Source organism: Balaenoptera borealis, assembly GCF_965194805.1.
Source record: "Balaenoptera borealis genome assembly, chromosome: 14".
NCBI classification, from domain to species: Eukaryota; Metazoa; Chordata; class Mammalia; order Artiodactyla; family Balaenopteridae; genus Balaenoptera; species Balaenoptera borealis.
In genome coordinates, this window is record NC_138875.1 from 73,191,472 (window position 1) to 73,213,475 (window position 22,004).

The following is a 22,004-nucleotide window of genomic DNA, read 5'->3' on the forward strand; positions in this document are numbered from 1 at the left end:
GCGCGGCGTGTGGCCGGAGGGAGCCCGCGGAGCCGGGAGCGCTCGCGCCGGGTGCCTCCACCTGCCGGGACCGCTGGGGGTTGGTGGGGGCCGGGCTGGGCGCGGGGCGTCCCGGGTCTGCGCGCCGCGCCCCCCTGTCCCGCGTGGAGAGTGAGTCGGCCCGGAGCGAGCGCGGCTGGGCCAGCGGTGGTGGTGGAGGCTGCGATGCTCGGGGTCCCGCGCGGCCAGCGGAGCGCAGCCGAGCCGTTGGGAGCCGCGGCCCGCCGGTGCGCCCGCGCTCCCGCCTTCCCCGCCGCCCGGCCCGCGCCGCCGGCTGCCCCGCCCCGCGCCCGCCGCGGGAAAGGTGGCGCGGACCGCGGGCGGCGGCGGGGTCGAGCGCGGACAAAGGTCTCCCCAGACGCCTTAGAAGTGGGGCTTGAGTTAGTTTGATCCTCCGAGAAAGTTTGCATTTTCGACTCCCTCCCTCTTGAGCCTATATTGGAATAGTTTGAAATGATAACAACAGCAATAATAGTCACAGTCATCCTTTATTTGCTTAGTTCTGCCGCCTCGTTTATCCTTCACACCAGCCCCTTAGGGGAGAGGATGCTCCGCTTTTGGCACAGAGGGAAACTGAAGCTCTGGGCGGTAATGCGTGGACAAGGGCGCACGGGCAGAGTGGGGATTCAGACTAGGCCACGGCGACTCCACAGCCTCTGCCCCTGCACGTGGATATTCGGCTCAAATCTGCGCCTCTGGCCGAGTCAGGCCGGGCATCCAGTGCTTCTTGGGTTTCTCCAGGCTGTCCTCACGTTGTTTATTTATCCCGTAGCGGGCAGGGGAACCGCGTCTCCGCACCTGTGGTTGGGAAGCCTTTCCGACCCACTGTTTACTTTCAAGAAGGAGCCGGGACTGCCTAGGCTGGGTGTACAGTACCTGGATTTCATTTTTCATTCAGGTGGGCTGTGACCTTGGCGCTGCTCCATGTCCCGAATGGTTTTCTTGTAGCACCTGGGCGCCCTTGCTCCTTTCTTCTCTTCCAGAAGTAAATAGATCAGCTTGCATTCTCTAGGGGGGAGAATGTTATTTACAGATGTTAGTTAAGGTCATGGTCATGAACTGTCTCAGTTTTCATCTCTCTGCGACCTGCATATATTGAAAATGTGTATTTTGACCGGTTCTAGTTTACATTGTAGTAATGTAGTTTACTACGTTACTAATGTAGCAATGTAGTTTACATTGCTTTGAATGTCCCCGAATGACCTCCAATTAATTCAGAGGTTAAGTTGTAAGCATTGAAAGCATTTGGGTTTATTTCTGTTAATCCTTAATGGAGTTGTCAGTAAATAGTGTGGGAGGGGTGGGGGGTTGATGTGACAACCTCCTTTTGAAGTAACAGTCCTTTTCCTCCAGGTATAATTTTATATCTTTAGAGTGGTTTGGAAAGTCTCCCTTCTGAAACCTGGTGGAGTCAGTAAAGCTTTTAAAATAAAAGGTAGACAATCTGAGTTCTGTAGACTCATGCACTATGGAGAAAAAAGAGCAAAAGACCTTTCACTAAAATAAAACATTTTTTAAAAATAGAGGTTCAGTTTGTTCTGGGCAGTCCTCAAAATCCCCCTTTTTTCCTTAGGAACTTGGCCTCTCTGCAGGGATTTTTGGTTAGCAACTGTATCATTTCCCTAAAGAGGTGAGCTTTTGAGTTCTTTGCTTCAGGCTTGGTTGGTGACAATATTGCCACTCAAACGCCTACTGTTAGAGTTATTCAGAAAACCCAGGTAACTTAGCAGAAATCCTTCTTTTGTTAGGTTAATGTATTTTCCCTTTTATAAATGTATGGTATTTCTCAAGCCTGCTGAATTATAAGAGTCACCTGGGGTGAAATTAGAACCATAAAAGGGAAGAGCTGGGGAATTCTTGTTTTGTAACAAGAGTCTCGGGTGATTCTCTGATTGAATAAATATGGGTACCTGTACCAGGTGATCTTACTGAATTACATATAGATGGCCAATACTACCCTTTTTTCTTTTTTAAATGAAAGAATGTGAAATTCACCTGTTTCCATGGCTATATAGCACCTTATCATTTGCTTCTGGCTACGGAGAGCCTCAGATCGATTCTGATTTTGCAAATGGATCTGCTTCCCTGCTAGCAAGCTTTCCAAAAGGCTCAACAGTTCATCAGTCCTCTGATTATAAAGGAAAGGCAGAAGGGAGCAAAAACAATAGGTATATGGCTTTTCTGCTTACTCTCTGGTTTGACGTAACAGAGAATGTTCCAACTTGGGCTGGTATTTCTGAAGTTCTGGGAGTTAAGCAGTAGATTATTTGCCCGGTCTGTTCAGAGCTAGGGTGCCCAAGGCTACGTAAGAAATGTTTGTTTGAGATGTTGTTGATGAGCTTAAAACCAACTCAGTCATAACTGGGAAGACCAGTTCCTCATAGGCAGCGTGTAGGAACAGTGCTGCTATTGAAGGATTAAAAACTACTCACTCACTTAGCAAGTTTAAAGCAGGCTTTGTTTGACCAAAAAGCAGCTTGATATTATTACAGGCTATGACTATTTCTTCTTTTTCCTAAGTTCTTGACTTTTGCTTTGCTTATTGTTCTGATTTTCCGGTAGTGAGGGGGCAAAGGGCGTATGGTCAGGAATATATGATTTGTAGCAATAAATAATCACTTCTCTTTCTCCCACCCTGATTCACTGGCTGGTGTAGTGAACCACAGGGCATATCTTTGAAGCAGAAATGTCAAGGTGCTTTTTCACGAATGATTATACTAGAATAACCCGTCTAGGCCACAGCACCCTGGACTGTGGCTGGCAAGCAGGAGACTTACAGGCTTAAAAAAAAATTTTTTTCTTGCTTTGTCAATTGCAAAATCTAGTCAGGTGGCATTTTCTCATAAGAAAGTTCTCAACAGAAAGCTTACCCAGTATTCACTCCCCAAGGTTGATGCCGCCTCTAAAAGTAACTTCTGATTCTGATTTCCTAAGATGTCGGTTCCACGGCGCTGTGAAGCCCCTGTTTGATGTCTAAACACAGCTTCTGCAGATGGGAGGACAGAATGGGTTTTTTCTGTGGGAGATCATGAAAGTACGCTGGCCGTTGATCTCTTTTGCTCTTGTTAGCATGACTGATATGTGTATTATGGTTCTTTGGGAGTGCGCTTGTAGAGGATAATACCACTTATAATTGTTGGCATACGTCTTATTTAATAAAAGGATGCTAAACCCTTGGAGGTTTCCAGGAAGGGAGTACTCTAAGGTTTTTATATCTTGTTGGTACCCTATTGCTTCCACCAGTTCAATCACTGCCCTGTCCTACTCCTCAGAAAGGTGCTTGGTAGCTAATAAATTCAGCCTTTTATTGAGTGGGACCCTTGAATGTGCTCCAAGCAGGTTGTTGGAGCTTTCCTCCTCCCCTTTATAACAACCTAGTTTAGTTGTTGTTTTGGCAATGTCTAGGCATTCCTTTTATGAATTTTTTTTCTTTTGAGAATTTGAGTGTTGAAAGAATAAAACCCAGAGGCTTTTTTGGTCTGCGACTTCCCCAAAGCCAAGTTGAGATCACTGGGTTGTAGGTTCCAGGGCTTATTTTAACCGGGATAAGGAAAAACTTGCTAACACTAAGAGCAGTCCCAGGCTGGCCTGTCTCCTCTGATGGTAGAAAGTGCCCTTGACCCAGCTGCTGATGCAGAGGTTAAGAAGAGGTGAAGGGGGATTCACAAACCAGAGGCAAGTCGGATTAGAGCTCTGAGGCTCACCCAGTGCCGAAATTCCATGGAGTTCTACACCTCATCCTAGGATGTCAGTGCCAAGTCCATGTACACAAGTAGCAATTTTTCTGTTGAACATGAACAAGCAAGTTTCTGTTGTTTTAACAAACTTAATTACAGCTAATCGTGATAATTCAGAGTACGAAAATAAAATAAATGCTTTGAAAAAAAAAACCTTAAAATCCGGTATCAATTTCAATGTATGTATCTTGGCAGTGACCACATTGAAACTATTGGCCAGTTGTCTTTCTATTTGGCTTCAGTTTAAAAACACAAAGACTTTAGAGACTAAAACGGGCTCCTAGAATACAAATATTTTAAAAAGCTGGGTTATCTCTTGGCTGGTATGGCTATCTACATTATCATAATGCTCATTGATGTAATGCTCATTTATCCGGCCCTGAAAAACTCTGAGATACTTTCTGAATAAAAAAAGACATATCTAATTGTTTGGCATAATCTTGACCTTAAGCATATTTTATTTTTGGAAAGTAAATAATCACAGGCATTTTAACATAGCAATTCCATATGAATTAGAATATTTAGAATCACCCATTCCCTGCAGACTCTAAATGTGATGACAGCACTCTAGGAGGGGGACTTTGTAATGGCTCAGCTGTGAGGCCAGCCAGGGTTCAAGTCTCAGTGCTGCCCCTCCCTTTTGAGTAGTTTTGGGGTGAGTTATTCCCGTAATTTTGTTTCCCTATTTTGAAAAAACAAACAACACCCATCTGTCAGGGCTGTGTGAGGCTTGGAAATAGCACTTAATGTATAGAAGATGCTCAACCAACGACGGGCTGTATTTCCAGGTGAGTTTGTGTTCCTAAAGGTTCTTAATTGTTCTGTAGCTAGATTCTGCTGAAGCAAATAAGGAATCAACTGAGTTACTCTGGGAAGCTCTCTCAACCATCAGTAGTCTGGATTTACTACAGTTCTCTCGTAATCTGAAAGGTTGGACAGCCTTTTTCTGGCATCCAGGGAGAATTTAGTTTAGGCTCCCTCAAGATAATGCTGTTTTAGGTACAAAAAAAATATCCAAGATCGTTATCTTCCGCCCCAATCCATACTTTTACCCAATCTAAGCCCTTTGTTTCATTTATCCACCAGGAAATCCCATTCAGCAATCACCATGTGGGGAAAGCTCTGGCCCCTGAATTCTATAATTGATTTAATCTGGCCACTTTGCATACTTTGTCGTGTGTGTATATGTATATTCTCATTGTACAGGGTATATTGCTGCAGCCTCTAGATCTATATTATGGGTGCAATTAATGTACCATTCCACATCTGAGTCTGCATTATTAGACAGAACTGTGACGATCACTCTATTCTATATTCTGTTTTCTTTGTATGTCTTTTTCTATTGGTTTCTAGCAGGCATCCTTAACCAGGGGTCTGCAGGCCACACGCAGCCACAGACAGGCTTTGTTTGGCTCATGGGCTTTCTTTTTAAAAACTTGAATTAGAAGCCAGCATTTCAAAATCCTTCAAGCTGTGATTTCCAGCTTTTCTTGAAAAATCTGAAAAGTTGGCCGTGCTAGGCCCACAATCCCAGGAGGGAGCCCTCAGCTCGGACTGAATGTCGCTGCCCACCCCCCACCCCCGTTAGAGGGAGGATCATGTGCTTTCCAGTTTGCCACAGGCTCCACCATTCCTTACCGCCCAACCCCAAGGCCAAGGTCTTTGCCATTGGTCTCTGACCATGTTTTTCTTGGCTCTTTGTTTTCTTATAATAATGAAGACAAAAGTAAAATGGTTTTTGTGCCCGTGATGCTGTCAGAACCTCAGAAAGATTGTCAGTAGCTAATAAAAAATAATAAGGTATCCTTTTTGGAAAACTTATTCTGCTGGATGATGTGCTAAGTGCTTTGTACATCTTTCTTGGTCCTTACAATGGTGCGGCGGGGGGCGGGGGGGGCTGTGATTGCACCCATATGAGACAGGAGGAAATAACGCTGATTTGGCTCACTTTAGCTATTGCACCTGACGGTGTCAGGGGATGGGGAAGAAGTGGTAGCAGGACCCCACCCTCCTACACTTCTGCACTGAGTGGTTTCTAATAGGCAGGCCCTTTTAGGCATCTTTTTAAATGATGCATGGCTTGGGACAAGGCACATCCCACTGAGAAGGATGTAGCTACATCCCAGGGAATTGCTGGTCGCCGCACAGGTCCCATAGGTGTCATACATTTAGTTTATGGGGTAGATTATAATAAAAATGAAGTTGAGCGAACTTTGTAACTGGAACTGGTTCCAACATCTCCACCATCTGATCCATAAAAGGGAACATTTGAACCCACCCTAAAAAGTTCGGGAAAATAAAATTGCTGTATGTGTTTCAGTCTAGTGGAAAGGCTTCATTCTTAGTAAAGTAGGCAAAAATGTCTCAATATTTGGTATCCTGGCTGTGGTTAGACTTTATCTCATAATATGCTCTTTTGGACAATATATTTTGAAATTCGTAGCGTTAACTTTTGATTGGAGTAACACCTTTTGTGTAACAAACCAAGACGTGAAAAAGAATATTCTCTGCACACTTCAAGCCAGCTCTTTTTAATATCACAGACTGATTTTGGAGGCTCCTCATTTGTCTACAAAAAGCTTTTAACAGTTCTTTGCTCAATAGAGGATCCAAACTTGGATTTTTTACTGTAAGTTTCTTTTTGCTGCAAACACCAGACAACCCTGAGTGGTTTTTAAAGACTGCTCAGAGAACTCTCTTACTTTTATCACTACCGCACGTTCAGATCCTGTTCACCAGGAATAAAAAAGCAGTGTGTTCCCTTACTTAAAACCCTTTCCCAAGGTTCTGGGCTGGGTTTTTTTTTTGTTTTTTTTCCCATACCTCTATTTGTGTCTAAAGAGAAGTGAATGTAAAACAGTAGCACACAAACTTTTTGCTTTTTATTGCAAGGTAACAATCCTGGCTGTTTGTTTTAGAAATGGTAATGTTGTATCATTGTAACAAATTATACTTAAAAATCATTTAGTGTGAAATTTGAGATTAATCCCATAGGGACAGGATATTAACAATCACCCAGCCCTTTGGAACATACAGATGGTGAATCTGGGATTTACAATAGGAACAATCGCTGATTACATGCATGGGTGTAACGGACAAAAAGACCTCCACAACTTCAGCCTGGAGAAATGCGGTGGAGGTCCTAGCGCCTGACTTGTTTGAGATGCTCAGTCCCTAAGGGTGCCTGCGTCTCATCACCTAGCCTGTGCCATGATCTGCAGTGCCTTCTGTGTGCTCTGAAACCTACCAAGTGCCTATGCAGAAGCATCCTCTCAGTGTGCTTAGCTTTAACTCTTGTAAATTCCACTAGAATTCCTGTAAAGAGCAACTTCATAGTGGGACATGCAGTGGGAATTTGGCAGATGTGCCCAGCCCAGAGAGCTGGTTATCAAAACCAATACCTGCTATTCACTAATTGCCGGGAAGAAAGTCATCCTGTGCTGCATGGACTGGGGGCTAGGGAGGGTTCTCTACTTCAGAAATTAATCTGCACCAGAAATGAAAAGGACTCCTAAAGATCAATACAATGCCCCTGATTTTGAAACTGTCAGTCCGCAGAGCCACAGACTGAAAACCCCTTGACATACTTAATGTTGAGAGTGAAAACGGCACCCTCGTACACACAGTCTTGAATCCAGACCACGTTACAGTAAGTGACCAGCCAGTGTGTCCTTGGGACTCTGAACTAGGTAAGTAAGCCTGTTTTCTTTTTAAACTATTTGTATTCTTAAAATAACTGTTCACAAAATTTTAAAATCAGAGCATAACCATTTCAGTGGTAATTAAGATTCATAGGCAATGTCTATATACAACCACATAAGTTCTCCCTCCAAATCTCTGGTTTGATTTCAGAGGTAAAGGTGAGAAATAACTTTCCAATCAGGAGAATACGTTGTCTCAGAAGAAAACCCGAAAGCCTGAATGCCTACAAGAGTTTAAGGCAATTCTCTTGGCTGTTTAGGATTTGTTCCTCAAAAACAAAGCAAAACCTTATATCCAAATGAACTGTTTATCCTAAGTATTGTTTCCAAACGCCGTTTTGTTACAGAGCTCAAAACAAAAGTACGAGTGAACACTGTATGTCTGACTCCAGAAACTGTCTTGCTTTTAGGCACGTGCACCCCACACGGGTTTTATTGCTTTTCCTGAACCCAGGGATTTGTGACAGAGATGGGCCAGCTGAGTGATAACGACCATGTCCTCTATTGGACCAATTAATTACCCTCCCAGAAGGCTTTGGCAACCCCATCTTGAGGGGACGCTTGTAAGCGTCTCAGGATTATTCTAGAGGTGCTTTGGCAACTGGCTCTTAGTTCAGCTCTGTTTCTCAGGCGCTGGGGTGGATAGGAGCTTGTTCAGAATGATCAATGTGGCCTTTATTGTCATAAATATCAATGATATTAGTAACATTGAGGTAAGACTCATTCCTTGGAAAAAGCCTATCAGGTTTGAAACATGTTAAAGTATCAAGTGCAAGATACATAGTTGTTGATATACTGTTTAGAAAAGCAAGGGATGGCCAAAACAAACAAAAAAATTGGAGTCTAACCTAAAGTGTAAAATAAATATCCATGAGTATGTACCGACATAAATGATTGAAAAAAAAAAAAGATAAATGGGGGAGAAACGAGAAATATTCTTAACGGAAGATCCCAAATAATGTATTTACATACTCTCTCCTCCAGGAGGCGGATATTAGTTCTCTCCCCTTTTCTCCCCCTTCCCCACTGGGCTGGTCTTAACGACTCACCTCCGAATAACAGTGTATAGAGAGGGAAAAATAGTAACGTTACAGGGAAGCAGCCTGGCCCATACAACCTTAACCAAGTGATGAAGGTTAATGTCAGTGATGTCATGTGGATCCCATGTGTCCCTGATGGAATGGGATAGGATGCGATGAGATGCACTTCACCTCTATGGTATTCCTTCTAAATCTCTAACTTTGCTCTACTGATGAGAAGAACAGACAAACCCAAATTGAGGCACATTCTACAAAATACCTGACCCGTGCCCTTTAAAACCATCGTGGTCATGAAAAACAAAGAACGAGAAACTGTCCCAGCCCAGAGGGAACTGGGTGGGGATGACGACTAAAGGCAGTGTGGTGTCCTGGGTTGGATCCTGGAAGAAGAAGAGGGCATTAGTGGAAAAAAACTGGTAAAATCTGAATTAAGTCTGGAGTGCAGTTAATAGAAATGTCCCACCTTTGGTTTCTTAGTTGTGACAATGTACCATGGTAATATGAAATAATAATGGAGGAAACTAGATGAGGGACAGATGAGAGCTCTCTGTATAATCTTTGCAACTTTTCTGTAAGTTTAAAATCATTCCCAGTTTATTTTAAATCAAGTAAATGACACATCCATGTTCACAGCGTTATGGAAAAGAGTCAAGAGGTAGAAGCAACCCACGTGTCCACCAGTGGATGAACGGATAAACAGAACTTAATAGTATTCAGCCTTAAAAAGGAAGGAAATTCTGACACATGCTACAACATGGATGAACCTTGAAGACATTATACTAAGTGAAATAAACCATCACAAAAAGACAAACAGTGCATCTTTCCACTTATATGAGGTGCCTAGAAACAGTCAAATTCACAGAGACGGAGAGTAGAATGGTAGTTGCCATTTTATGTGTTTTACCCCCACACATTTTATGTGTTTTACCATAATTTAATACATTTTTTGAAAAATCAAGAAAATGAATATAGCAGTTGTACAAATTATGAAAAGCTTTGCTTACCATAAACAAGACTAGAGAAGGATTCTCAGCCTTGATGTTGTTAACATTTGGGCTTGTTGATTCTCTGTTTGGGGGTGTGGAGCTGTCCTGTGCTTTGTAGGATGTTTAGCAGCACCCCTGGTATCTACCCACTGGATGCCAGTGACACCCCACCCCCCATGATGAAACCAAAAATACCTCCAATGATAAATGACTCCTGGGTTTCAGGGGCAAAGTTGCCCCTGGCTGAGAACCATTGGACTATTGTAAGACTGGGGAGGAAAGGAACAGATTTAAAAAACAAAACCTTCACTGTCTCATATAGTAGTCAATAGCCACATGGGGCTATTTAAATTTAAAATGAATTAAAATTTAAATTTGTTGCTTGTTCATTAGCCACATCTCAAGTGCTTGATGGCTACCATATTGCACAATGCAGATCCAGATCATTACCATCGTTATAGGAAGTTCTATTGGCAGCACTGATCTAGATGTTGAGCTTATTCACTGTGTTGATTTTCATCTATTTGGTGTGTGTAACTTTTAAGGCCTTTACAGGCTCTCCATGTGTACGATGTTGATGGTGAACGAGAGAGCAGATTCACCATTAGCCACGCTGATGACTGTTAACCAAGATGCCCCTCATGACCTGCTCACAACTGTCCTAGTCAGGAGAAAGCTAAGGGGGACAGAAAGCAAAATAACTTGAGTTGAGCTTACCCACCTGTCAATGATCATAGGACACATCATGGTCTAAGAGCTCCTCATTGCCTCTCAAATTAGAACAGAGCCCCCCATCAGCTGAAAACAATCCTAGTTAGCAGTCTCTCCCAATTCTGGCCATCTTGGTATCTTTCCCACCCAGCTGGGTCTAAGGAGCAGACAAGCAGATGGAAGCCAAGGTCTGTTGGTCCCAAGGGCAGAGGGTAGAAGGAATGTGCATGTAGTTGGATGTTGCTGATTACATCCTGTAAGCACATAGAAAGCATTCCTGGATTATCTACTGTATGTCTACTCTCCTCTCTTAGACAAATAAAAACTAGCTGTTACTATTCAAACACACCTTTAGGTCTCAGAATGGGGAAATGCAGACTTCCTCCTTCTTTTTTCCAAGACCTACAGACAGGGTCTTCTGGTGAAAGGGTAGCTCCCTAGGATCTGGCACTTGGCAAGATCCTGGGTACAAGAGCAGTCCAGTTAGTTGCCTGTTTTTCTTTCCAAATAATCTGCCTTCCGGTTGTCCAGGGTGGTGTGAAGCCATTCTTTTATGCTTTTATCTCATTCCTTGTTGGTGTTTTAAAATTCAGTTGTTAAATCACCAAAACCTTGTTTATCCACCTGATTTCCTCTGGTCTGGAAAATAACGAGAAAGAATTGGGCTCCTTGTGGGAGAGGGGCCTGGAAAGGTGTAGGATGCGGTAAGGTGTCTGTAGAACACTGTGCCAGTAAAATACACTTAACAACACTGTGTTACACAGTTAAAAATTTAAGAGGGTAAAACTCATGCTAAATGTTCTTACCTCAATCAGTCAATCAACACATGTTATATGCCACTAAAAAGAATGAAATGAATCCAAAACTTTTTTTAGTTTTATTGAGGTATAATTGACAATTGGAAGATTTAAAGTATACAATGTGATGATTTGATAAACATAGACGTTGTGAAAGGATTCCCCCCCCATCAAGTTAATTAACAAATCACCTCACATACTTACCTTTTTTGTGTGTGAAAACATTTAAGATCTACTTTCAGCAAATTTTAATTATATAAGACAGTGTTATCAACTATAGTCACCATGTTTTTCATTAGATCTTCAGACTATTCATTTTGTAGCTGAAAATGTGTACCCTTTACCAACCTCGCCCTATTAACCCCAGTCCCCAACCCCGGCAACCACTTTTCACTCTGTTTCTTTGAGTTTGTCTTTTTATGTTTTTTTAAGATTTCACATGTAAGTGATACTATGCAGTATTTGTCTTTCTCTGTCTGGCATACTTCACTTCACATAATGTCCTCTAGCTTTATCCATGATGTCGAAAATGGCAGGATTTCCTTCTGAGGCTGAATAATATTCCATTGTGTGTATATAGCACACTGAGTTTATCCATTCATCTGTCAACAGACATTTGGGTTGTTTCTATACCTTGGCTATGGTGAATAATGCTTCAATAAACAAGGGGGTGCAGATATCTCAACAAGAGAGTGATTTCGTTTCCTTCAGATATATAACCAGAAGTGGGATTGCTGGGTCATACAGTTCTATTTTTAATTTCTTGAGGAATTTCCATACTGTTTTCCCTAGTGACTGTATCAGTTTACATTCCCACAAACAGTGCACAAGGGTTCCCTTTTCCACACATTCTTGCTAGCATTTGTTATCTTTTGTCTTTTTGATGAGAGCTATTCTAACAAGTGTGAGATGATACCTCATCGTGGTTTTGATTTGCATTTCCCTGATGATTAATGATGTTGAGCATCTTTTCATGTACCTGTTGGCCATCTGTACATCTTTCTTGGAAAAATGTCTATTCAGGTCTTTTGCCCACTTTTTAATTGGGTTTTTTGTTTTTTGCTATGAGTTGTATGAGTTCCTTGTATATTTTAGATATTAAACTCTTATCAGATAGGAGGTTTGCAAATATTTTCTCCCATTCTGTAAGTTGCCTTTTCATTTTCTTGCTAGTTTTCTTTGCTGTGCAGATTTTTAGTTTGTTTTACTCCCACTTTATTTATTTTTGCTTTTGCTGCTTTGCTTTTGGTATCAAATCTAAAACATCGTTGCCAAGACCAGTGTCAAGGAGTTTATCCCCTATGTTTTCTTTGAAGAGTTTTACAGTTTTAGGTCTTATGTTTAAGTTAATCCATACTGAGTTGATTTTTTTTTTTTTTTTTGGTACAGTGTAAGATAGGAGTCCAGTTTCTTTCTTTTGCACATGGCTGTCCAGTTTTCCCAACACCATTTATTGAAGAGATTGTCATTTCCCCACTGTATATTCCTGGTGCCTTTGTTATAAATTAATTGACCATATATGTATGGGTTTATTTGTGGGCTCTCTATTTGTTCCATTGATCTATGTGTCTGTTTTAATGCTGATACCACACGTTTTGACTACTGTGGCTTTGTAATATAGTTTGAAATCAGGAAGCATAATGCCTCCAGTTTTGCTTGTCTTTCTCAATATTATTTTGGCTATGAGGGTCTTTTGTGGTTCTGTACAAATTTCAGGATTTTTTTTTTCTATCTCTAAAAAGAAAAAAAAAAGCCGTTGTAATTTTGATAGGAATTTTGCATTGCATCTGTAGTTTGCTTTGAGTAGTACAGACATTTTAACAATATTAATTCTTCCAATCCATGAACATGAAATATCTTTCCATTTATTTGTGTGTGTAATTTATTTCAATGTGTTGTAGTTTTCAATGTACAGATCTTTCACCTACTTGGTTACATTTATTCCTAAGCACTTTATTATTTTTGATGCTATTGTAAATGGGATCATTTTCCTAATTTCTCTATCTGATAGTTCATTGTTGCAAAACACTTTAATGGAGAATAGTTTTAAAACTTTGAAAGATCTAGAAACAAGATGAGAATAAATGGAGAGAGAGACAATTTTTCATGCATGAGATAATTTATTTATGGTGGTAAAATAAATAAAATTTACCTTCTTAACCATTTATAAGTGTACAGTTCTGTAGCATTAAGTACATTCACATTGTTGTATAACTATCACCACCATTCATCTCCAGAATTCTTTTCCTCTTCCCCAGCTGAAACTCTGTACCCATCAGACACTAACTGCCTCCAGTCTCTGGCAACAAGCATTCTACTCTCTCTCTCTATGAATCTGACTATTCTGTACCTCATTTGTGCTTTTGAATCTGGCTTATTTCACTTAGTGTAAAGTCTTTAAGTTTTAGCCATGTTGCAGCATGTGTCAGCATTTTCTTCCTTTTTAAGGCTGAGTAATCATCCTGTGTGTGTGTGTGTGTGTGTGTGTGTGTGTGTGTAGACACACCACATTTTTGTTTATCCATTCATTCATCAATGAACATTTAGATAGCTTCCACCTTTTGGCTGTTTTGAGTAATGCTGGTAGGATCATGGGTGTGCAAATATCTGTTTGAGTCCCTGCTTTGAATTCTTTGGGATATATACCCAGAATTGGAACTGCTGGATTGTATGCTAATTCTATTTTTAATATTTTGTGGAACTTCCATACCGTTTGCCATAGCAGTTGTACCATTTTACAGTCCTACCAGCAGTGTACAAGGGTTCCAATTTCTCCACATCTTCACCAACACTTATTTTGTGTGGTTTTTTTTTTTTTAAATAATAACCATCCTAATGGGTGTGAAGTGATATCTCATTGTATTTTGATTTGCATTTCCCTAATGACTTGGAGGTGATAATTTAGCATTGTAAATATGTCAGTTCTCCTTAATTAAACCGTTTGATAAAATTCCAATCAATTATTAATCCACACTCTTAAGGCATAATGAAAGCACACATGAACAGTGAAGAAGAATAGAGACCCAGAAATGCACTCATGCATGTGAGAAAATTTCTCTGACTGGCTAATAAAGGTGAAACCGACTAGCTAATAAACATTTGTGGTTAATCATTCTCTCTAACTTCACAAATAATCAGTAATACAAAGTAAACTGCAATAGAATACCGCTTTATACCCATGAGACTGGCAAAGATTGTAAAGCCTGAAAGTACCAAGGAAAGGCAATGATACAGAGAAACAAGAGCCGTAATGCATTATTGAAGGAAGGACAAACTGACTTCTAAGATCATTCTAGAAAAGGGTTTTGCAGAATGCAATGAAATTATGTTCTTAGGTGCCTTATGACCCAGTAGTCTCACTCCTGGGCATACACTCCTGAGAGGACTTGAGTGTATGTTCAAAAGAGAACACATCTGAGATGTTAATCATGCTGGTATTTGGGGAGTGGTGAGCTGGAAATGACCTAAGTATCTATCATTAGGGAAATGGATGGGTTGAACAAGGTGGATCTATACCTGGAATACTGTACAGCAATTAAAAGCAGAGAACCGGATATGTTTTAAAAATGTTTAGTGATGCGTTGAAAGACCTATACATAAATTGGATCTTCCTTCTTTAAAAGATTTCCTGAAAGCCTCTCCCAGGCACTCCCACTTGTAGCTCTTTGGCTAAATATGGGCCGTGTTGCCTCCCCTAGCTGCAAGGGAGCCTGGAAAACCCAGCATTTTACATTTCCATCCTGTCAGATAGGAGGCAACGGCGGAAGGAGCTCTGATTGGTCTCTGGTGCACAGTGTCTGCCATGCATTCTGAGATACTCAAACAGAATCCTGAGTACTTTATTTTAACCGGGGGATCTTATCAAAAGGCAGGTTCTGATTCAGTAAGTCTGGGATGGGGCCTGAGATGGTACAGGTCTAAGCCCTCCCAGATGGTGCTGAGGCTGCTGGTTCCTGGACCTTATGTAACAAGGTTCTAGAAGGTCTTCTGCTGCTTCTGAGAGTTCAGCAGGCCTGGGTGTCATCAAGGTGTCAACAGGGGATGGAAAGCAATGGCTAGTCTTGGGATTTGGTCCATGGAGGTCAGTCAAGAGAGTATATGCCTCATTGTTTTGGTTACTACTGGGGAATAAAAAAACCACCCCAAATTTTGTGGCACAAACAACCATGCTTTTATGATGCTCACTAATTCCGTGGGTGATGCATTCCAGTAGGGAACAGTGGGATGGGCTTGTCTTTGCTCCTTGATATCCGGGTCCTCATCTGGGAAGACTGGGAAGGCTGGGATGGGAGTGATTTGATAGCTGGGCTCAAGCTATCTGAAAGCTTGCTCACTCATGTCTGGCACCTGGCTGGGGAGACTGGAGGACGAGAGGTGCCAACCAGAAGGGCCGCAGGCGGCCTCTCCACATAACTGGGCTTCCACACAGCATGGCAGCCTCGGGGCAGCTGGGCCGCTCTGATGGCGGCTGTGTCTTTGAAGCCACACAGTGCCCTTTCTGCCACATTCTGTTGGTTACAAGTGAGTCACAAGCCCACCTAGATTCAAGGGAGGAATGAAACTCTACCTTTTGATGGAGGAATGGAAAGATCTAGAAGAGCAGGTGGAATGGGAGATACTCTTGTGACCATCTTTGGAAAAATTCCCTCTGCCAAACTTTTTTTTCCTCTTTATGATTAAGATATTTTTGCAAAACACAACACCTTTTCAATATGTCTCTTACATAGGTGTTAATGTTGTCATTTTGTTAGAGTTTAAAATCTTGCTCAGGGAACTAGGGGTGAAGACGATGGATTCACACTGAATCTTTCCAAATGCACCATCCTGAGAGTGCCTTAGTTCTCTCTCCTTTAAGGCTTACACAAGACATTTGCATCCTTGATGGCTATTTTTCATTACAGGGTAAACACTCTGCTAGAAAACATTTCTGTGCTGAGGTCCTGTCAGCTCGCAGCAACCTTTGCCAGAAGAGGGTAATCAGATACCTTGGGCACAACCTGCTTGCCTGTCTGTACCTGTGCAGGTGATCTCTTTCACCTGGTGAGTGGTCCCATTATTGTCCCGGTTGCCCAGGGCCCCAGCAGTTTGTATGTTTCTGCATTACTTCCTGCTGCATCCCTGTCCCCCTACTTCAATCCCATCACACCATCTTGGTCTCTCTTCTCCCAGTCCCAGACTAATAAGTGTAGTTGACAGAAATGGTAATTTCATTTCTTAGTTGTGATCAACGTGCCAGGTTATATAAGATGTTAACATTAAGGGAGACTAGGCGAAGGTTATATAAGAACTCCCTGTACTGTCTCTGCAACTTTTCTACAAGTCTACAATTATTCCAAATAAAAAGTGCAAATGTGTGTGCACATATACACGCATGCATAAACATACACACATACGTGAAGTCAGCCACACTTCCGTTCCACTATTTTTTTAAACAATCATTTAAATGTTACGGTCATTATTTTAAAGTTTTTAATATCAATAGTCACCCTGTTTGGCTAACAATGTAGATCTGAATGTGGTGGGGTGTAAGTGGCTGATGAATGAACGATTTGTGGTGTTATTCCTACTTCCTTATCTAATAACTGGATTCGTAAGGGCTTCTTAAGCCTGAGTGACCCATGTTTTGTTGCCAGGCCTATCCCAATGACCCCGACCAAGACCCCTGTCCCAATTCGTCTATCAGAGAAAAATGAATCTATTTCAGGAACTATATCACTCCTTATTATCTCTAATTGGGTCTGGCGGCTGGAGACAAGCCTCATTATTTTTAATTGGGACCCATCGTTCTAGAACAAAACGCCACCCAGTTGCATGCAGATCATGCCTGGATATTTGCTTGCAAGTTCAAAGTGAAATTGCATCGTGGGATTTCCAGGAAATCACACTATTTTTATCCCTTTGTTTCACCTAGCTTTATAGTTGTAGTCTTGGGTTGTTAAACCAAAAATAATCATTGGATTGGGACTGTCTCTGTTTATGTCAGGGCATTGGTTTTTTTGTTTGTTGGTTTTGTTGTTGTTGTTTTTGAATGTGGGTAGCAGTAGAAGTTTTTCTTTCAAAATTAATGAATATTATAATACTGGACATAATTTGACAGACTGCTCACTTAAGCATCATTTAAATGCTGCTTTGGGGTATGGCATTATGCCATGGATAAATTTTCCTGGTTGGAAGGGATTCATTTTTTGTTAATTATTCTAATTTACTGTAAAATAATCCTTCACGTATCATACACTTTAGTGTTTCTTCATTATTATCCTGTTACTGAACTGTCCGTCAGTGTCTGAAGTAGGAAATCCATTTTAGAAAGTTTGCAGGACTATGTCTCCAGTTGATTTTTAGAGCTTTTGGTTGTCCCACCTTTCATATTTTAACAGTCCAAGATGGCAAATAATTCCTTCTTGAGCTCAATTGACTTCAGAAGGCCTTTTGAGGAATGGTTTCCACAGGAGGTAGAAGTTCTGAGATCCAGCCTGGGTCATCTCTCTTGAGAGAGCTCATGCCCACACAGGGTGGGGGGTCTCTGAAGTCCCCAGATGCCTGGCCAAACATTCAGACACAAAGTCTGGGCCCTCCTCAGAGCCAAGAGCTTCTTGGGAAGAAGGCAGACCACCCTGGAAGGAAAATTGTTAGGAGCAGCTTTTATGTGCTTTGCCTCCTCAGGAGAACTTTTTAGACCTTTCAGAAAAGAGAAAAGGGTCGGGACAGGTCTTCCATGTGATGGGAAATGATGGATATGGCAGGGGTCAATTCCTTCAGTCCCCCTGCAATGATTTGTCCCTCCCGCTCTCAGTTGTATAGTGTAACTCCTTTTTCAAAGCTGGAGATTTGTTGCTTTTGTTTAATAGTGTAGTTCTGTAGCAGACACACAACCTAACCTGATAAGGATTTTCTGCCACCCTCTCGTGTTTGAGATTCCTTCTGAAATCTCTTTTTGTCTCCAGTAGACACGTCAGAATTGGTGCTGTGTCTTTTGATGGCAGATTCACCATATAAGGTAGAGGGATTTGTCACAGATCTTCCTGTTTTTGTTCTGTGGACACTCAGTGAATATTTACTGATGAAGAAGAAAATGAAGAAACAGCAGATTGGCAGTCGTTAACTTCTACAAGCATAGGCACTGTTTTCCCCCAATGCACGTAGAACACGTTTATGGATCTGAAAATTAGCACCACATGCCTCTTGACTGGGGAAATTTGCCCCCTTGCAGAAAGGCAAAATATAACCCTGTGGTCTCTAATTTATGGGAAAACACTTTGCTCAAATTGTGATAAAACTGTTCATTGAGAACATTGTCTAGACCTTACATCTGCTGGGTTTGTTCCCAACACCTCTCAATTCACTCTTTAGATTGGGTGTGAGGTGTTTGGCCATATTTCTCCCTGAGACGGGGACCCGTTCACCAATTCCCCAAAAAGCTCGGTGGGAGGGATGCCAGGCTCACCACCTCCATATGAGAGCCCCAGGGTCTAATTCCCTGACAAGGCTCACTCCCCAGGCTAGTGTGTGTTTTACATCTTTTCAACTTCATTTTCATAGCACATTTGAAAAACCAGTTACAATAATTGCGTGGCTCTTAAAAGATCATTTCAAGCTATTACTAACCCAAGTTGCTATGACATTTTGGTTTTATCACACTTCATAAAGCAAACATTTTGAAGGTACAATAGAGAAAATGTGGAATATAGAAGAACCAGGTACTATAGCTGACTTTCTGGCTTTGTGACTTTGGGTAAGTTATTTATCTCCTCTGTGCTTTGTTTCCTCAACTTGAGAACAGGAACAATAACAGGATCTATCTTGTAGGTTATTGTAGGGAGTAAATGATTAAAAATGTATAAAACACTTAGAACAATACTGGCCACAGAATAAGTACTGTGTTAGGATTTGCTACTATTACCAAAGAGCTGCAAGATTTTCATGGACCTTAGTCCTTTTTAAGCCAACTCCCAAGTTTAGGTGGTACCTAAATGCCTTAGCTACTCTACGTTTATCCTGCCATCTCTAATGACCCACTTGCCCATTTGCTTATCCATCACCTTCTCTTTCTTATTTATTCATTTCCTAGTTTTCTCTCCCTCTCTGTAGGCAGCAGTCCCCTCTGATGTTCTTTCTCTTATAACCTTTGCCTATTCAGCCTAGTCACTGCTGACTTATTCTTTTTCTCGAGATGAACTGAGACAGCAACCAGAAGCACAGAGATATACATGATTGTGGCTGACATGAGCTGCAATCCTACTGTGGGTGAAGGCCACCCTCATACCAACCCTGGGAAATAGATATCATTATCCACATTTTCACAGATGAGAAAATAAGGCTCAGGAAAATTAAGCAGTTAGGAAAGCTAAGATTAGATCTGCTGAAAATGCCAGCTGAAGCTACTACATTTTTTACCACCTCAAGCTGCCTCCTGCTTTTTAGCAGGATATTTTCTTGGCCATGTATCTAGAAGCCTCTGTTTCATTTTATAGACATTTCCCCCCTCTTCTTATATTTAGCATTCTTATTCTGTGGTTAATTTTTCTTCCCTGTTTGTGGTTGTTGTTTTAATAACATCTTTATTATCATTTGAAAACCATAAAATTTACCTGTTTAAAGCATACGGTTCAGTGAGCTTTAGTATATTCACAAAGTTGTACAATCATCACCACGATTTCAGAACATTTTTGTCACCTCACAAAGAAACTCCATACCCATTAGTAGTTGCTCCTCTTTTCCTTCTCCCCTTAGTGCCTAGCAAACACGAATCTACTTTCTGTCTATGGATTTGCCTATTCTGGACACTTCATATAAATAGAATCATACAATATATGGCCTTTTGTGTCTGATGTATTTCATTTAACAATGTGTCAAAAATTTATCCATCTTACAGTATCAGAACTTCATTCTTTTTATTTTTTTTGGCCATGCAGCATGGCTTGTGGAATCTTAGTTCCTGGACCAGGGATTGAACCCAGGCCATGGCAGTGAAAGTGCCAAGTCATAGAGTCCTAACCACTGGACTGCCAGGGAACTCCCTCATTCTTCTTTAAAGCTGAATAATATGACATTGTATGGATATACCACATTTGTTTATCCATTTATCAGTCAATGGACATTTTGTTATTTTTTTTCATGCTATATAACTTAGTCCACAATTTCTTTTGAAGAAAGAAAAGAAGTGGTCTTTTTGAGGTTGACTGGATTAGGAGACTTTGTGGCAAATGAAAGTATTTCTTATAGAATGATGTATACATTTCATCCCCTTTTCAACAGTATTGTACAGAATTGCTCTTTTCATAGTGTAAAAGGAGTCAAAGAGAAATAAACCTAACAGATACATAATCTCACCAGTATTCTGCAATATTTTTTTCTGTTCACATCTGATCTTTTTTTTTTTTTTTAATCAATGAACTTTGAATCTCAGCAGGTCTGAAACTAGGATGAGGCAAGGGTGTAAAATTTAAATGGTTGCCAAAAAAACTCAATAGTCAAGATAAACAGTGTTTTTAAAAAATCAAAATAAATGTAAAAAAATCCATGATGAATAAAATATCAAAAATGTAAATAAAGACAGGATCAGTATCTCTGACATACCATACTTCTCACACAGTATGGCTAAGTTCTTTTTGGTAATATCCTACTTCCAGATATTAATCATACCTTAGATTTAGAGAATTTTGAGTCTATAAAGTACTATCTTGAGACTACTTCTGTGCCTGGTACTGCACTGGTTACTGTGAAGGCCAGGATGCAAGCAAGAACATTTGGATAAGAAGTAAGTTTCAGATATAATTTTGCATGTTGGGATTGGGTGGGAAGGAGGAGGAGTGTTTTGGGTTTTTTGTTTTGTTTTTTGTTTTGCCAACAAAGAAAAGTACAAAGAAAGTTAAATAATTTAAATAATTTGGACGTGATGTTGTGATTTATAAGAAATATATATTTGGTCTTTGTCCACAGTTGCTGGCTCACAGCTCCCCAAACCCTTGGAACTTTCTAAGTGTTACAAGTGATAAAAAGTGTCTTTTGTTATGTTAATGAGGTGGCTTTTGGGATGCACCGGAGGATGGGGGCTGGTTGCCAGGAGACCAGGGCTCACCCCCCACCCCAAAACCTCTTCCTTCTCTGGGGAGGGAAGAGGGGCTGGAAGTTGAATCAGTCTCCAATGGCCAATGATTTAATCAATTGTTGACTTGGTGGGGGGGGGGGAAAGGCACAACGTAAAAGCTGTGGGTTGAGTTTATTCAGTATCTTACTGAGGACTATAGCCTGGGTGAGAGCCTCTCAGCTCTTAGAAACTGTTCCAAAGAGGTAAGGGGGGAGGACAGTATATGTGTGATTTTGGTGAAAGGTACTGAAACCAAGCCCACATCTCAGTAGAACTTTTCTGCTGGTCACAAGGAATTGATATCTTGGTTAATGGTTTTAGTGCTTTTCTAAGTATGGGAAGATATAAGAATCCAGGATCATAAAAGTTTCTCCTGAAAATAACTATCTGAAGGTCTATTTTGCCAGTTTTCCCAGTTTGCAGAGTGCCTCATTCCTGATCTCTGACCTGAATTCCTTTCAGGGTGTGTTGAAGGTCATCGACTACATAGGCTCATGACTTAATTCTTGTAGAACTGGGAGGCGAGCAACCTTCCTTAGCTGGCACAACCATGCCAGTGTAATGAAGCCTCCATAGAAACCCCAAAAGGACAGGAGTCAGAGATCTTCCGGGTTGGTGAGCACGTGGAGATTCTGGGAGAGTGGTGAGCATAGGACATGGGAATTCCATGCCCCTTCCCACATACCTTGCCCCATGCATCACTTCCGTCTGGCTGTCCCTGAGTTACATTCTTTTATAATAAATGAGTGATCTAGTAAGTAATAGGTTTCTCTGAGTTCTGTGAGCCACTCTAGCAAGTTAACTGAACCTCAGGAGGGGTATATGGGAACCTCTGGTTTATAGCCAGTTGGCCAGAAGTCCAGGTAACAACCTGGACTTGGGGTTGGCATCAGAAGTCGGGGGGGG

General features: G+C 41.3%; 1 protein-coding gene across 2 annotated transcripts in view; it reads left to right on the forward strand.

Annotated features, from left to right (window-relative positions):
- Positions 1-510: 510 nt before the first annotated feature.
- MYO1H (myosin IH) overlaps positions 511-22,004 on the forward strand; it is a 112,601-nt gene continuing 91,107 nt past the window's right edge. The window contains exon 1 of one of the 2 annotated variants that reach the window (XM_082354451.1): positions 511-7,465. The gene's annotated coding sequence lies outside the window, so the exon portion shown is untranslated. The remainder of the gene's footprint in view (positions 7,466-22,004) is intronic. The other variant, XM_082354450.1, reaches the window with a different exon arrangement.